Source organism: Pogona vitticeps, chromosome 2 (assembly GCF_051106095.1).
Source record: "Pogona vitticeps strain Pit_001003342236 chromosome 2, PviZW2.1, whole genome shotgun sequence".
Lineage (NCBI taxonomy): Eukaryota > Metazoa > Chordata > Lepidosauria > Squamata > Agamidae > Pogona > Pogona vitticeps.
In genome coordinates this window covers 192,147,191-192,163,635 of record NC_135784.1, presented here as the reverse complement: position 1 = coordinate 192,163,635, position 16,445 = coordinate 192,147,191, and the positions used below count along the sequence as shown (strand labels likewise).

At 45.0% G+C, this 16,445-nt stretch overlaps 1 long non-coding RNA gene across 2 annotated transcripts in view; it reads left to right on the top strand.

The window, feature by feature from the left end:
• The window catches only part of LOC140704756 (uncharacterized), a 166,671-nt gene that overhangs the window by 66,941 nt on the left and 83,285 nt on the right, over window positions 1-16,445 (top strand). The window lies entirely within an intron of this gene.

Genomic DNA, 16,445 nt, shown 5'->3' with positions numbered 1-16,445 from the left:
TACATGGAACCCAATGGGAGCTCCCAAAATAATGAAGGTCCCAATCCTCCCACCTCTCAGGGAGACACACATGGCTGACATTAAGTACAGCACACCACCAGTGGTATATATGCCCCTCACTCAGATGACAGCATACGGCCCCGGGGACTCTTTCTCGCTGGCTTTGCAGCATACTCACTTTGCACTCACGAGGAGACCCTTGAGCCGTGGTGGTGGCGGCAGCTCACTATGGGAAATGGCACTTTGCAACACAAAATGTTCAGCACAAAAGTGGGAACAGCACACGCACACGCACACGCACGCGCACGCACACACACACACAAAATACCCACTCCAAAGCATGTAAGTTCTCTTCTCTAACATCTATCTGCCTCACATCCTGCCTCGTCTATCCTAACAGGTAGAGACTTCAACCCCCAGAAATCCTGACCACCAGAGGTGGTGGCGAAGGCTTCTGGAAGTTGTTGTCCAAGAATATCTGGAGGCCCCAGGTTGGGGACCACTGTCTTAACAGGTAGAGCCACTAATCTGTCTGCCTCGTATCCTAACAGGTAGAGCCATCCAGGAATGCAGCTGCAAGACACAAACACCCTGAAGTCTGGGACTTCCAGCTTCCAGAAAGGACGCCCAGGTAAGTAAAAGGGGGAAAGCCATGAAATGTCAGTCTTACCTTTCTCATGAGAGTAATTCTGACTAGCAACAAATGAGACGTGACGTCTTCTCCTACCTGTGTCATCTAGGGCTGAAGTGAAGTTGTTCTGAGAAAGCTGAAACTCTGCATGCGCACAATAGACTTCAGGGAGACTCCAAAGCCCATGAGCCAGGTCAGCCCATACCCCCTTGGTGCCCTCTTCAGCTACCTCCCAACAGCACCGCCATTTCCAGTGCTCTACGACTTGAAAAGAAGCAATGGCCTGCTGTCCTCTCCGTTCCAGACTAGGCTAGGGCTTTGACTGTTGTCCCACCATCTCTCTTTTTTACACAGGTAGCTATGCTACAGGTGCAGCTCCCAAACCACTCAGCCGTGTGTGACCGCAGCCATTTCAGTAAGCACTACCTGACCCTTGCACCTGGACACTGGCAATGGCATGGTCAGACAGCTATGGGTCAGGTGCAGCACAGCTACACAAAGGCTCTCTGCACAGGTCTCTCTGCTGTCTGTCTGTCTGTCTGTCTGTCTGTCTGTCTGTCTTCTCTTTGTCGAAGATACAAGGGTGCTTCTGAGGCAAAATGCTAGTGCCCAGGCACACTATATTCCAAGCACCCTTTCTTTGAACCTGCTCAATAAAATGTCATCTATAACAATGGTGTCAAGTTTGTTCGTTCTTGTAATTACATGATCACACAAGTAGGCTCAAGGCCTTTCTCCTGGGGAGGATGTTGCAGGAAAAAGGAAGGAACATAAACTCCATTTTCCGTCATAATGTCAGGGGAAGGGTGGAAGAAACCCCATGGCTTGCCTTTAACATGGGGTGGGGCGTGAAAACAAATGCAGAGGGCCCGTCCATCCATCATGCGCTCTAGGAACAAGGTTGAGAGTGGATGAGGCCTGTGCCGGCGGTCCAAGAATGACCCAGAAGGCTGAGGGTGGGCAGAATGCTACTCTAAGGCAGTGGTTCCCAACCTTGGGCCTCCGGGTGTTCTTGGACTTCAACTCCCAGAAATCCTGGTCAGCAGAGATGGCGGTGAAGGCTTGTGGGAACTGTAGTCCAAGAACATCTGGAGGCCCCAGGTTGGGAACCACTGCTCTAAGGGACCCAAACTACCCTCCCAGACATTAACCAGGAGGCTGAGGGTTGGCAGAATTAGGGTCGGATGGATCCACGCAGCCCCCCAATCATGAGCCAGGAGGCGGAGGGAGTGGTTGGGAGCCAACCCGGCTGCCCAATAATGGGGGAAAAGAGTCCAAGTTCCTAAACATTACCCATCCATGGGTTTTCCCCATCCCAAAGGATCGCTCGCTCTGTCACCATTCTGGTTTTCCTGTGTGCTTCATCATAGGGGCTGATGCATCCAGGGAGGTCCTCAGGGTACGGTGTCTGCAGGAATGGCCACAGAGGATAGCCCCAATCAGCAGGAGTGGGGGAAACATGGCCATCAGCATCTGTAGGAGTCCTCTCTGTTCCCTCCCATTTGCCATGCACTAAACTTACCCAGCCACCAGCCTCACCCCATCAGGCCCACCTCTCCAGCAAGGGAAGCAGACTGGATGCCTCCAGCACCTGGGCTATCATGAACCCATCCAGGCATAGTGCCATTCACATAGGTGAAGGTTCCCTGGGCATTACCAGAGGCTATCATATTAGTGGCATTTACGAGTTATTTCTCACTTCCCCTTTCACCTTTTTATAGCCAGGACCCTCCCTCAGCAGCCATTTTCCAGTAGACCTACCAAGGCAGCAGCAGACAGGGCTGGACTCCCCAAACCCCCTCCTCCAATGGGCACCAAATGCTTTTCCCTTCAGGAAGAGTCTCCCCAAAGGGGGCAGAACTAGGATTCTGCTGGAGAGGCATCGGGAAACCCATCAGTCAAAAAGACTGCGTTCGGCCAGAGGGCTTGTCAAGCGCATCACCACACCATCGTCTGCCTGTCTTCAGAGAGACCCTTGCCTCCCTGGTGCCAGCAGTGGGGGGAGTTCAAAAGAATTTAAAAGTCAACCCCTCTCCCTGACTCAGAGTTTTGGCACCAGGAAAGCTGCCACTCTTACCATCTCTCAGAAAACAGAGCAGTTTATTTTGAGCTCAAAAATCACAAACAGTCACAAATGCATTTTCTGTGAATTCAAGTGTACCTACATGATTAGCTCACTGATAGCTAGTAGCCACCTGTTGGATGTCTTATTCACTTCACAGCTACAAAAAGAGTGGAGAGAAGAGAAAGAAGGCTCGGGCAATGACAGAGCCATCCTGGCTGTGAAGAATGCTATCTATAGGGCTTGAAACTGGGGAGGATTTGTTTTTTTGGCTTCCCTTGGTGTGCTCATTAGGCACACCTGGTGACCTCAGGAGTTACCAATTAGTTGGCTTCAGAAAGGACTGCACCTGACTGGTTGGAAAGGCTGCAGGCTCTGGTGGAGGGTGATGGGATATAAGGCCAGCCAGAGGAAATTGCTGAGCTTAGCAGTTCTGGGCAGCAGCTTTATTCTGGCTGGAACGTGTCACCCAGCCTGCTGTTATGAGGAACTCTGCTTCAGCGCTGAAACCATGCTACTCTGTGGGGAGAGCTGAGAGGTAGGAAGCTGTTAATTGTTTTTGGAGGGAACAACTATTGACTGCCTGAATCTCAGAATCGGCTTTGTCCTTCAGGTTGCTTTTGAGCCTGGATGATCTTTTGCATCACCCTGCCTCAAAGCACGACTAAAGTGGTCAGTGCATCCTCTCTGTAAGAGACTTCACTAAGAGTGAACCTGGAAGAGGCTAGGGGAAAGAAAACCAATTAAGCTGGGTCAGCAGTTCCTTTCAACTGGTTTAGCTTTGCTTGGTTACTCAGGGGAATGCATTTCCCCAGAATGGTGTTGACTTCTCTGTTAGTCTCTTGAGTATTGATTTGGTGAAAGTTGTTCAGGTTCCTTTATTTCAGGGGGGCCCTTTGGATGGCCTTGCCTTTGCCTCCCATCCCTTTTGGGCATTCCAAGCAGGCCCAGTAAGAGGGCCTTTGACTCTCTCTGCATGCAAGGCTTAGTCTGAGCTGTAGGTGGCAGCAGAGCAGTTCTCTCTCTCTCTGAGTATCAAGTTTAAATTCTTCTTACCATTAGTGGCATGGAGATAATGAAACTTTTAAAAAATAGGTTTATGTAGGATTGGACAATATTATGACATTCTAAATCTTTTTTTGAAAGTTATCCACCTGATGTTGCTTAAAACCCAATGAGAACTGTAAGACAGTGGATGAGAACATGGTTAGGAATAGGTAAAACTCGTGTTTATCCATGTAAGGATTAAAGACTAGGAAAGCATACATGGCATCCTTTGCGTTACTTCAGATTAAAAAAGGAATAAAAGCAGCAGTTGAAAAGAGTGAATGAGAGAGTGTCAGGAGTGAAGGTCAAAGCATACAGTTGATTCAGGATTGTCAAATGGCCAAGATAAAGGTGTGATTTCCCATATTTACAGTATTCTCATCTGATAGTTTTTTCCTTGTGCAAAGAAGAAAGATCTCGTGTGCCAGATTTTAAATTTCTCTTCTGTATATCTCATTGTAATATTCTTGATTGATTGTTTTTTTGTGGATGGAAATGTCAGGGTTCTACTGCCTCCAGTGTGTTTTTCTGCTTAGAGCTGTGTTGTCAAATGCGAACTCGAACAATGCAGGTTTGTTGCCTTTAATGCTTCTGTGAACATACAGCAGAAATATTTCAGTGCAAAAGTACTTATTTCTGAAAATAAATCACAACATTCTCACCATTGCACTTTTGTCTCCTTTTCTCCCTGCAGAACGTCTGAGATGTGCACTTTGCGTTAGAAAGCTCAGTGAGCCATCAAATGAAAGAATATGAACTCTTGGTTGAAAGAACTGGAGTGACTGTTTTATATGCCAAATGGCTTCTGCATCTGCTGAAACGTCTCATGCCTGAGAGCCATCCTAGACTGTAGTGATCACAAAACGAAACGGCTAAAGGTTTAGGTGATCACAAAACAAAGAAAAAGCAATTAACTGGAGATAAAGCAAGAAGTCAGTCGACATGTACATGTCCGCCAGCGGAATTCCTAGAGCCACGCCCCAAGAACTCTCTTTGATTAACCTTGACAAATTTACAGATTGTTGAGAGAATTCAGATGGGACACTAGTTAGGATTGGCCGGAGAAATCCTTTGAAGTTATATTCTAACTCTAAGGAGACTGTACTCTGCACTGAAGAACAGATATCAGTTGCTGACCTTGAGGAGAGCGTTCCTACACTAGTCCATATGGAGGTGCTATATTTGCCAAACCCGAACTTGAAACATAGTCCCGCAGTTTTTTTCCTTTCAACCTGTGGCCGACGACCATTGGCAAAAAAAGAGAAAAATGCCTCCTAATGAGAGACTTTTCACACTTGATAGCAAAAGAAAAACAATCCAACACAACCAGGCTCGTGCTGGCCGGAAAAATACGGGGGGGGGGGATAGACAGGGCTCGCGTTGAGGAGGGAATGACTGGAGGGGAGGGGAGGGGAGGGGAGGGGAGGGGAGGGGAGGGGGGAGAACCGCATTTGAGGTGGGGAGGAAAAGGCCATGGGCATTAGATGAGATACGTCGAGGAGGGGCTGACAAGAAAGCAGGGGGGGGAGGGCGGGAGGGACCATGCTTGTGTTGGGCCAGAAAAGGCAGGGTGGGGATAGACCGGCTTGCGGGGAGGAGAGGGGGCATTGCAGGGCACGCAACTGGGAGCAGAGGGGGGGGCATTGCAGGAGGGTTTGTGAAAGGGAAAGGGTGGGCCTGGGAGTGGAGCGGGATGGACAAGAGGGGGTTTATTTGCATACTGGAGGGGAATGAGAAGACAGGGAAGTTATTTTCTTGGGTATGTAAGGGAAATCAGCTATTCCCAGAAGCTACAAACTACCCCATCTCTCAGAGGTGTTCTCTTCTCTCTACCCTGAGACACTGAATAACTGAGTGAATCCTCTTCAGGGAAGCCCATGTAAAGCATTTCCTTGATATCCACCCAGGTAGGGCCTGAGATATATGTCCCCTGCCCCAATATTCAATTTACCCCATCAGTGGCACTTCCTGAAATGAGACAATGCAAAGGCTGCTTATTTCCTTAGCTGATGGGAAGCGATAGCGTCTTCTGTACCCGTCTTATATGATTTGTTCGCAACATCAGGCTTGGCATCGTCGTTATTTGGGGAGGGGGGGTTCATAGTGCGCCTTTTATTGTGGAGAAGCATTTCCTTTACCCGTCCTGTGTGATTGGGTTTCTAGGAAATGACTTCCAATGCCTTTCTTGAAGAGAAGTAGTCAATTCTCTTCTGTTGAAGGAAACTATCAGTGATTGCGTCGTCGCATTTTGGGGGAGTGGTACGTCCTTAGGCGCCTTTCATTTTGGATTAGGCAAAGTATTTCCTCTACCCGTCTTCTGTGATTGGTTGTCAAGGAAATCCCTTCTGTGGGCTTTCCTGAACAGGAGTGGTGATTACTCTTCTGTTCAAAGACAACATCAGGCTTGGCATCGTCGATATGGGGGGGGGGTATATTTCATAGTGCGCCTTTTATAATGGAGAAGCATTTCCTTTACCCGTCCTGTGTGATTGGGTTTCTAGGAAATGACTTCCATGGCCTTTCTTGAAGAGAAATAGTCAGTTCTCTTCTGCTGAAGGAAACTATCAGTCTTTACGTCGTCTCATGATGGGGGAGTGGTGCGTCCTTAGGGGCCTTTCATTTTGGATTAGGTGAAGTATTTCCTCTACCCGTCTTGTGTGATTGGTTGTCAAGGAAATCCCTTCCGTGGGCTTTCCTGAACAGGAAGTGATTTCTCTTCTGTTCAAAGACAACATCAGGCTTGGCATCGTCGATATGGGGGTGGGGGGTATATTTTATAGTGCGTCTTTTATTATGGAGGAGCATTTCCTTCACCCGTCCTGTGTGATTGGGTTTCTAGGAAATTACTTCCATGGCCTTTCTTGAAGAGAAGTAGTCAATTCTCTTCTGTTGAAGGAAACTATCAGTGATTGCGTCATCGCATTTCGGGGGAGTGGTACGTCCTTGGGCGCCTTTCATCTTGGATTAGACGAAGTATTTCCTCTACCCGTCTTCTTTGATTGGTTGTCAAGGAAATCCCTTCCGTAGGCTTTCCTGAACAGGAGTGGTGATTTCTCTTCTGTTCAAAGACAACATCAGGCTTGGCATCGTCTATATGGGGGGGGGGTATATTTCATAGTGCGCCTTTTATTATGGAGAAGCATTTCCTTTACCCGTCCTGTGTGATTGGGTTTCTAGGAAATGACTTTCATGTGCTTTTTTGAAGAGAAGTAGTCAATTCTCTTCTGTTGAAGGAAACTATCATCCTTTGCGTCGTCTCATTTCGGGGGAGTGGTGCGTCCTTAGGCGCCTTTCATCTTGGATTAGGCGAAGTATTTCCTCTACCCGTCTAGTGCGATTGTTTGTCAAGGAAATCCCTTTTGTGTTCTTTCCTGAACAGAAGTGGTGATTTCTCTTCTGTTCAAAGACAACATCAGGCTTGGCATCATCGTCAAGGGGGGGGAATGTTTTATAGTTCTCCTTTTATCATGGAGAAGGGTTTCCTTTACCTGTCCTGTTTGATTAGGTTTCTAGGATTTGACTTTCATGGGCTTTCTTGAATAGAAATGATGCTTTTCTTCTCCTGATGGATGTTATTATATATATATATATATATATACACACCTATATATATTGCTTTCCTGTGATGTGGTAATCTAAACCCTGACTGTTATTTTACTGGCAGTCAGTAGGAGAAACAAGGGAAAGATGTTTTATCTGTATTTCCAGAATAATGTTGGAGAGATGAAAATAAAAACTTTTCTTTTACATTCTCCTAAATCCTGAAGAAGGTAGTTTATTAAGGCTGGCTAAAACCATATCTGTGGCAGATTGTTCAAACTGTACAAATGAAAGGAAGAGTTCCTGCATGGCAACACATTGTATCTGCCCAGGAAACCAGATTCTGTCCCCTGCTTGCCCACAAGGGAGCTCTATGCGAAAAAGTAGGATGACCCAGGAAGAGACAGGTGGGCTTCGACAGTGCTTCAGGGATTGCTCCTGTCATCCTTGCTCAGGACTGAACACCTGCCACAGAAGGGTCTTTTGGATCAATGAGCTTCTCAAGATTGGGAAGTATTAGAGACTCCTCCTGGTACCTTTTGTCTCATATCCTGTCTCTTATGTCTCATCAATAAATGTTACATGAATAGTGCTTAACCCAAAATTACTGGTGTGTGGTCTTCTCGATTGCCTGACCAGGGCCAGCCTCAATCCATCAATTTTTTTGGTCTCTGACCCAATAAAATACATGTAATATTTAAAATAAATGGAAGTAATTGAAACATTTCAAGATAGCTAAAACAGCACAAGTTAATAAAATTGATTAACGAGACATTTTTTTTATGATGGGAGTTAGGCAGAGGTCAAGAATTTTTTTGTATTCTTTTGGCAGAGAATAGGAATTTGGCCACTAATTCAGTAGTTATCTTGTTTGTGTTGCTTAATAAATACTTTATATAACAAAGCAGAGTCCTAACTGGGAAGACATTCATTAGTGGCTTGAGAAATTTGATAGGCTCATTCCTGTAAAGATTACATTCAAAGAGGACGTGTTTCATTTTTCCTGTCGCTACAAGGACACAATCTTTTTCGTAAGGGATGCCGGAATAACGCCCATCTAAAATTGCGAATTGGAGACAGTTAATTTGGCCTTTTAAAAAATTGTGCCTGTATTTTGGGATAATCAAGTTCTCCAACTACCTAGCGCTTTGAGAAAAATTAAAGTTTAGGCCAAAATGCAATATGAAACATGTTTTGAGAGTCATTGAAATTGATTTTCAGTATTCTATGTCCCTAATCTGCTTTTCTAGGGTAGAGTTGGCTGCCTTGGGTTCCTGGGCATAAAGAAAGTCCATCGAGAGCCCTAATAGATGCAGTTTGGCTGGAAAAGCGTTAAGCCATGAGCTCTTATGTACCTTTTTCTGTAAAAGGTTAAGATATTCCATGGCGGAATCAGTATGTATTGCCTTATTCCTATATCTGAAAACAAAGAGCCAAGCACTCCATTCTTGTGATATGAGGACAGTCTCTAATCATAATGTATCTGCAGGGGCACATCTTGGCATTCCAAGGATGGATCTTAGAAAAATTGAAAGCGCACTCTCTATACTTGTGTGAAATACTAGAATTTAAGTTGGTGTTCCATATAGCAGTTGGGGCAGAATCTTGAGCTTAGAAACTTGGATAAAGGCTGGTATAAACTGCCCCGCCCCAATAAAGAAAAAAACTCAAGATACCTTTCTCCATGTGATCGGCTGCTTGGATTATGGACTATCTGTGGGCGGCCCAGAAAAGTTTATGGTGAAATATAATACCCAGGTACTTCAGCCATTTTACTTGCTCAATGCATTTTCTTACTGTTACAGACTGAGCAAAAACCATAATTTTGGTTTTGACAAAATTTGTAACCAATTGATTGTTCTTACAGTAGGTCATACATATATGAATAGGCCGTTTAAGGCTTATTTTCGATAGTGACAGAAGAACAGCGTCATCTGCATAAAGCAATAGGGGGCATTTGATCTCTGCCAGTCTAGGAGGATGGAAGTCTGTTCCAAGACACCACCCAAGCAGATCATTTAAAGACAGATTAAATAATGTGGGGGCTAATATACAGCCCTGTCGAACCCCCTTATTAGCCTGAATAGGCTTTGGCAGATCTCCTTCTGTACCACATCTAACATGAAATGTGGTACTCTGGTAAAGACATTTAATGAGATATAGGAGTCTCTTACTGTCAGGACCCAGTTTCCTATGAGGTAGAACTTGGTCGGTCGGACAGAGAGTAATTGGAAATCTGAGTACCCCTATGCAGCTGGGTGAGTCCTGGTGACTGCAGCCAGGGCGTACAACAGACTACTACTTACAAGTCTGCCCTAAAAAGATACTTACTGACCCATAAGAAAGCTCAGCAGGAAGTTACACATGAGCTTTGTAGTCCTAAGATCTACTTGGCTCAATTAGGTAAGACTCAGTCGCTTCATGTGGCCTTGCTTCTCCCTCAGGGTACAGCTAAGACACCTTCACTGTTCAAGAAGTGAAAAGATTTTATAATTGATCTTTTTATTGAAGAAATAAAGTCAGTTTGATGCAAAAGCATAGCAAATAAGTGTTTTCAAGGCTTGTTACAGATTACAATTAAGGCAAAAATCTTCTTCTAATTACAATAGCTCTAAAAATCTCTAAAAGCTTCCTTAGGGTAGGCAAAAGGCCTAAAGCCCCCTTTCTCTTCTTCCTTGACTCCCTACATCTTCTCCAGTGCTTTCCCTGCAGGGAGCAGCAGGCAAAAAGACCTAGAAAAATCTATGGTTCCATCCAAAAAGGAAAAATAGGAACAAGATGGAACACTGCACATGGCAAATGTTCCTTTTTCTATCTTCTTGGCTCCTCCTGTCATCTTGGTCTTCCCACGCTGTCATCCGATCACGGCATACAGTGATAGAAGCAGTCCCCTCCTTCTCTTCTCTCGAGAAACAGATGTTGTTTTTGTCAGTCCATTGTCTGGACTGGATCAAAGTTCGCAATATTGTATAAGTGTTCTGTTTGTGTAATAATAATGGAATATGTTTAAAGTGCAGTGTTTGCTTGGACGTTGATAAACTCAGAGGTGTGTATAGTGATGGTAAAAATAATGGTGATTATCAATGTAAATTTAATGTAATTTGTATTAATGTCAGTAATATAAGAGGTTAATATATCTTTATTGATGTAAGAGTAATGTAATGTATCCTTAGTGATGTAAATAATGTAAGAGGTTAGTTTTTGTATTCTTCCATAAACCTTCATTTGTTTATGAGGGCAAAATGTTAAGTTCTCCCTCTTAAAACAAGCTTATTAAGGGGGAAGGAATGTGGTGTCCTCCCAGGTCATGAATATTCATATGATATCTGTACAGGCCAATGGGAGTGCTGGAGGGGTGGAGTCACAAGCCATAAGATACTCAGCAGCACCAGGAGGAGTGTTAGTTAGAGAGAGTGAGGAAGAAGAGTCAGAGTTGACAGAGTTTTGGGCAGGGGAGTGGTGGTTGAGAGTGGATGAAGGAGGATTTTTGTTAAGAGTTAACAACATTGCTCGAACTATCATCATCTGTAACAATAAACAATTTCTATTGGGTTATTTTTAAAATGACATATGGCATGGACCTCTGTCATTAAGGACAGATAATGTTGATGTAATCAACTGGTGGCAGCTGAAAGACACGTAGCGTGACTTCTTAGTTTGGTCAAACAATCAGGGGCCACGTGGGAATCATGACAGAGCTCATCAACAATTTGAAGCTTCATTTTTATTCTCTGTCACCCAGAATTAGGAAAGTTTGACGACATTTATTTTGGCAGCATTGTCAGCCGGCGAGGTGGGCAGATAAGACTGAGGGAGGTAGAAAAACTTTGCACTGTACCAAGGGCGAGGATGGCAGGAAGTCAGGGCGGGCTCTGTTTTGTCCGTCACCAGGCGGAGGTCGGGGCTGCTTAGCGACATGAGTTCCTGAAGTCATCTGTATTCCGCATCAGAGAAGTACAAAGCAAAGAACAATCAGAACTGCTCCCTGAAAAGACACCTTTTCAACAAGAGGCAGGTAAGCCCGGGTGCTTTGGATTGTGATTTCCACCAACGTTCATCCAAACAACAGCTGGCGAGTTCCAGATTGAGGAAGGCTATGTCGGGGTGATCCTTCCAAAGGCTGGGCTGATAAACAACTCAGTAACTTCTAGCCCTGCGTAGCTACCATCCGGGGGGGGGGCGGAATCTGTGGGTCAGGACAGAATTTAGAAACAGGAGACATAGTTTCATGGACGTGCCATCTTCTCATGCAGTTAACAGCAGCATGTTCAAACTCATTTTGGTAAAGTCCCTTTCTGGGATCAAAATCCATTGATCGGTGAAATAAGAACGGAGAGTCAGGGAACGGGAGAAATCGGCTTATGAAGGGACGCTACCAAGCCTGGTGACCCTACATCAGTCTGAACCCTTGGCACTAGTGATCTCTGCATCACAGAAAGATTAACTGCTCAAAAACCAAGCTCCGTTGTGTGTTCTTCTCAAAATCCAAAGTTAGCAACTAACTTCAATACAAACTCCTTCATGAATCAGATTTCATCTCTTGTTATGTAGGTATGAGGAGAGCTTTCTTCCAAAGAAAAGCGCACACACACACACACGCACACAAAGAGGCATGCAGATATCACAGTGGAATTTCTTTACCCCATTGCCTAGTAAAACATGGTCTCATTGGGTCCCTTAACATATCTCACAATGCCCTTGTGAATCTGCCTAAGATGCTGCCAGCCCGATTTCACTAAGCCTCCCTGAAAGCCTCCGCCAGCTCTTGCTGAAAGAACAGTACTTTGGTGGCAGATGGAGTATGATTTGGAGATGTCTAAATATCGCAGAGATGTCTCGATCCATAACTGGTCCCAGATGAGAAAGGTTTGTGTTGAGAAAGGAGTCAGAAATCAGAATCTAACTCCATAGGGTCTCGACAACTGACCAAATTTAGATTGCAAACTAAAGACGTAGTATAAGGTGGAGGCCTCCCTAAAGGAAGCCTTGAGTTCACAAGAGCTTAGCGGGACTGTTGAGGACAAGACATTTTGGAGACAGCGGACACATAGGGTGGCCAGAAATTAGAGGTGACTTGACAGCATGGAACAGCAGCAACTGCAGGAGTGAATCCCAAAGGATGACTATTTGCAGTCCTTATGGAACTAGGACAAAATAGTTTAAAGTTCTTCTACCAGTAATAACCGGGAAGTACTTCTAAGTGGGACGGATCACCTGGCTGTGGAGCCAGAGGCTAGGAGTTCAATTCCCCACTGTGCCTTGTGGGAGAAAAGCCATTTTGGGCAAGCCACATGGTCCCAGAGTTCCCTTCTTCAGGGCACACGGTTCTGTGTCCTGAGGAAGGGAACAGTAAACCATTTATTTATTTATTTATTTATTTATTTATTTATTTATTTATTTATTTATTATTGGATTTCTACCCCACCCCTCTGTGCAGGGTCTAGTCGGGGCGGCTTACAAACAATTATAAAACATCATAAAAATACTCATCATCAAACAATCACATAATTAAATCAACAAATTTAGAAGTTCAAGATAGAGAAAAAGGAAAACTAGAAAAGAAAATAATCAAGTGGCGCGGCCTGAAGCCTGACTGAAATGGGTCCAGGGCATTGGTTTCATCCAAAAGAACCTGCAGCTGATCGGCCACCACCCTCTCCACCACTTTGCTAAGGAAAGAAACATTGGAGACTGGCCTGTAGTTGCCAATGTCGTCCACTGCCAAATTTGGTTTTTTCCTAATGGGCCTAATGAGTGTCTCCTTGAGGGCAGGAGGAACCTTGCCCTCAAGGAGAGACCCATCAATTATCACAGTGGCCTGTTCAGTTGTTATAGGCCTGGCTGCTTTGATCAGCCAGGACGGTCAAGGGTCAAGGAGGAGGAGGTGGCCCCACAGGGATCAAGTGCTTTGTCCACCAAATCAGGCGTCACAGGCTTAAAGAGCATTGAACATCTCTGCTCATCCACTGTATTTAAAAAAGGAGAGAGATCCTGGTGGATGGTCTCCACTTTAGAATTTAAAAATGCTGCAAATTGGTCAGGTGAGATATTAGTGGGAGGCCCATTTCTGAGTCCCGGAGGGCTAGAAAAATCTGGAAAGGATCACCCTAAAGTGGAATAGATTTCATGATATGTTAGTTGGCTAGATAGTTAATTGGGGAAAGGGCTTTGCCTGAGTGCATATGGGGAAGCACCACAGATGGTCTCACCCTCCTGAATACCTAAGAGAGGATGGCACTTGATGTGAAGGAAGAGGCAAGGAAGAGGTCGAGGGTTACCAAACCTGTCTTGGCTTAAATCTCTTTTCTTACTTTTTTTTTTTTTGTAATTAGAAGAAATGCCTTAATGTCATGTCTCAAGCTAACCTAGTGCAGAGCCCTAATGCAGAGTAAAAAACCTCTCAAGGAATAAGGAAAGAGAGGAGTGGTTTCTAGGCTTTATGTAGAGTTAGGATTCAATACCATGCCAGCTAAGAGTATAAGACAGCTGGTCATCCTTTGTTCTGGGTCCTCTGCTGTCTGGGCACCCATAAAGGCATTTGTGATCTCTGAAATAAAAATAAACTGCTTTTTTTGTAGGGTCACAAATTGAGATGGCTGATAGGCTAAGTGATCATCAGATAATTAGGATAGCAAATAGTTTTAGAGAGAGAAGTTAAAGAAGTCAGCCACACACACAAGGATGTCTGCCAGCAGTGCTCCTGACGGGCGACTAGTAAAAGAGTTAGAATAAGACTGCCCTGTCCCCAGGAGGACTGTGTTTTATTAACCTTACAAGCTCGCAGATAGTTGACAGTACAGTGCTGCCTCGCAAGACGAACGCCTCGTGGGATGAAAAACCCGCAAGATGAATGGTTTTTGCGATTGGTGTGGTGCCTCACAAGATGGCTTCTTCTATGGCCGTGCTTTGCAAGACGATTTTCCCCCCAAGACCGATGCCTGACAAGACTAAAATAATTCATTCATCTTGTGAGGTTCCCATAGGAATGCATTGCAATGCTTTCCTATGGGAAACTGCTTTTCACAAGACGAACATTTCGCAAGACAGCACTACTCGTGGAACGAATTACTTTCGTCTTGCAAGGCATCACTGTATACAGATAGCTGACAGAATTCAGATAGGACAATGGTTACATAATACCATTAGGATTGCCCCAAAGAAAGACTTTGAAGTTAGCTCCCTGTCACTATGAGAAAGAGGAAGAATGGGTAGCCACGCTACCTCTCAGAAGCAGCTGTGACGCCATCCAGGAGAGTGTTCTTTGCTACTGCAGAATCAGAGAACAGCTTAGCCACTTTGGGGAGAGGCATTCCCCCAACATTTCCCCTTTTTCTTTTTGATTAAATAACATAAGCTGTCCCACCAGGAAGGATGTCTTGCTGTATGTTATTGGCAAGCTGTTTCAGCTGATTCTTCACTGTATGACTATTATCAGATGAACTGAAGCAACAGAGATTAAAAGATTCATAACCAATATGATTGCACATGAGACAATCCAATGCTACGCGATTGTCTAAAACAGCATTACATAATTGATGTTGTTCCTGATTCAGCAGGGAAATGGCAGTGGAAGTGTGGTTAATGGTCTTAGCTAAGGTGCATACATGAAAACACAACAGCATCAGGGAGCTGGCATTCAGCTGAGAGACATCTAGAAAAGTCTCAGGGATGTGCTGCTGACTTAGCGTTCTTTTGCATTAGCATTCTGCGCCTTTAACATCCCTCAGGTGACTTTGGACTGAGCACCCTCAGGTCTGGCACTTCTGACATGTAGTCATTGGATTTAGGGTTAGGGTCATCACTGGGTGAAACTCTGGAATGGGGTTCTGCAGGTTGCAATGCCAGCTCATCCTTTCCATGATAAGGTCTCACCCACCGAACTGGAATCCACCAAGGACCTGTGAAAGTAAACAAAGCTGCAGGGCTGCAACTTGAGATTAATAAAGGAAAAGAACTCTTCAAATGAAGGTCAGGGGGCTGCTTATGAATCTCCTGCAGCTGTTCCATAGAATTCTCTATTGGCAACAGCTTGCGCTGACCTGCAAAGACAGTTAAATGATTTAGTGCAAACACCGCTATGGACCCTTCCATTCTGGCCTGAGGACAAAGTAGTGGAACTGAGATCAATAGAGGGGAGTAAACTGCTTTTGGCAGAGACAAAAACCTGGAGATGTGTTTTTACTAGACAGGGTTATAAAGAACATGGGTCTTCTCCAGCACATGGAAACTTATTAGTAGAAAGGAAAAGGAGACAGAAGAAAATTACTAATTTCTTTTCTCCCAAGGAGGAGAGCACTAAAAATACCAATGCAATTACAATGATACCATTACCTGATCCCAACCTAGACTGGTCAATTGAGTACAGTGGTGTCTCGCTATACGGTTGCCCCGCTTGACGATGAAATCGCTTTACAATGGTTTTCTTGCAATTGTTTAGGAATCGCGAAACGATGGTTCCAATGGGGCTTTTCCGCTCTATGATCACCCGCGGTAGCTTTAGAGCACTTTGGAGGCTGTTCCTGCACCGTCAGGAAAAACCTCCAAAGTGCTCTAAAGCGGGCTCAGGTGGTTTTGGGGCACCCCTGCCAGGGTTCTGATGGCTTCTCCTGCACCATCAGAGCCCTGGCGGGGGTACCCCAAAACCACCCATGCCGGCTTTGGGGGTGTCCCGGGGCTTACCTTGCACAATGGGAGGACTCTTCTGCATCCCTCTGCGCAACAATCAGCATTTGCAGAGGTTCATCCGAAACCCTTTTAAAAGTTCCCTCCGTTTTCTCCAGCCTTCGGCAAGCCTTGGAAGGGAAAAATGCTCTTTTTCCCCCCTTTTCCCTTCCGAGCCTGACCTGACAGCACTCAGCCCACAGTCACCTGGGGGATGTTAAGACACCAAGTGCTGATGCAAAAAGAACTCTAAGCAGACGCCTTTAGTAAACCGTTTGGAATGTCTGGTGGCAACTTTGATGGATTTGGGACAGCCCTCAATTATCAATGAAGGCTCAGCAAACCAACAATTGCAGAATGTTATGAAATAAAAAAGAATTATAAACAATTAATAGCACATAAAAAGAGAAAAGCAATTAAAAGGAATGCTGGTGACTTATAAGCAACCTCCTGACCCTCAGTGGGAGGATCCAGCCCTTTTACTAATATGGGGTCGCAGCTAGG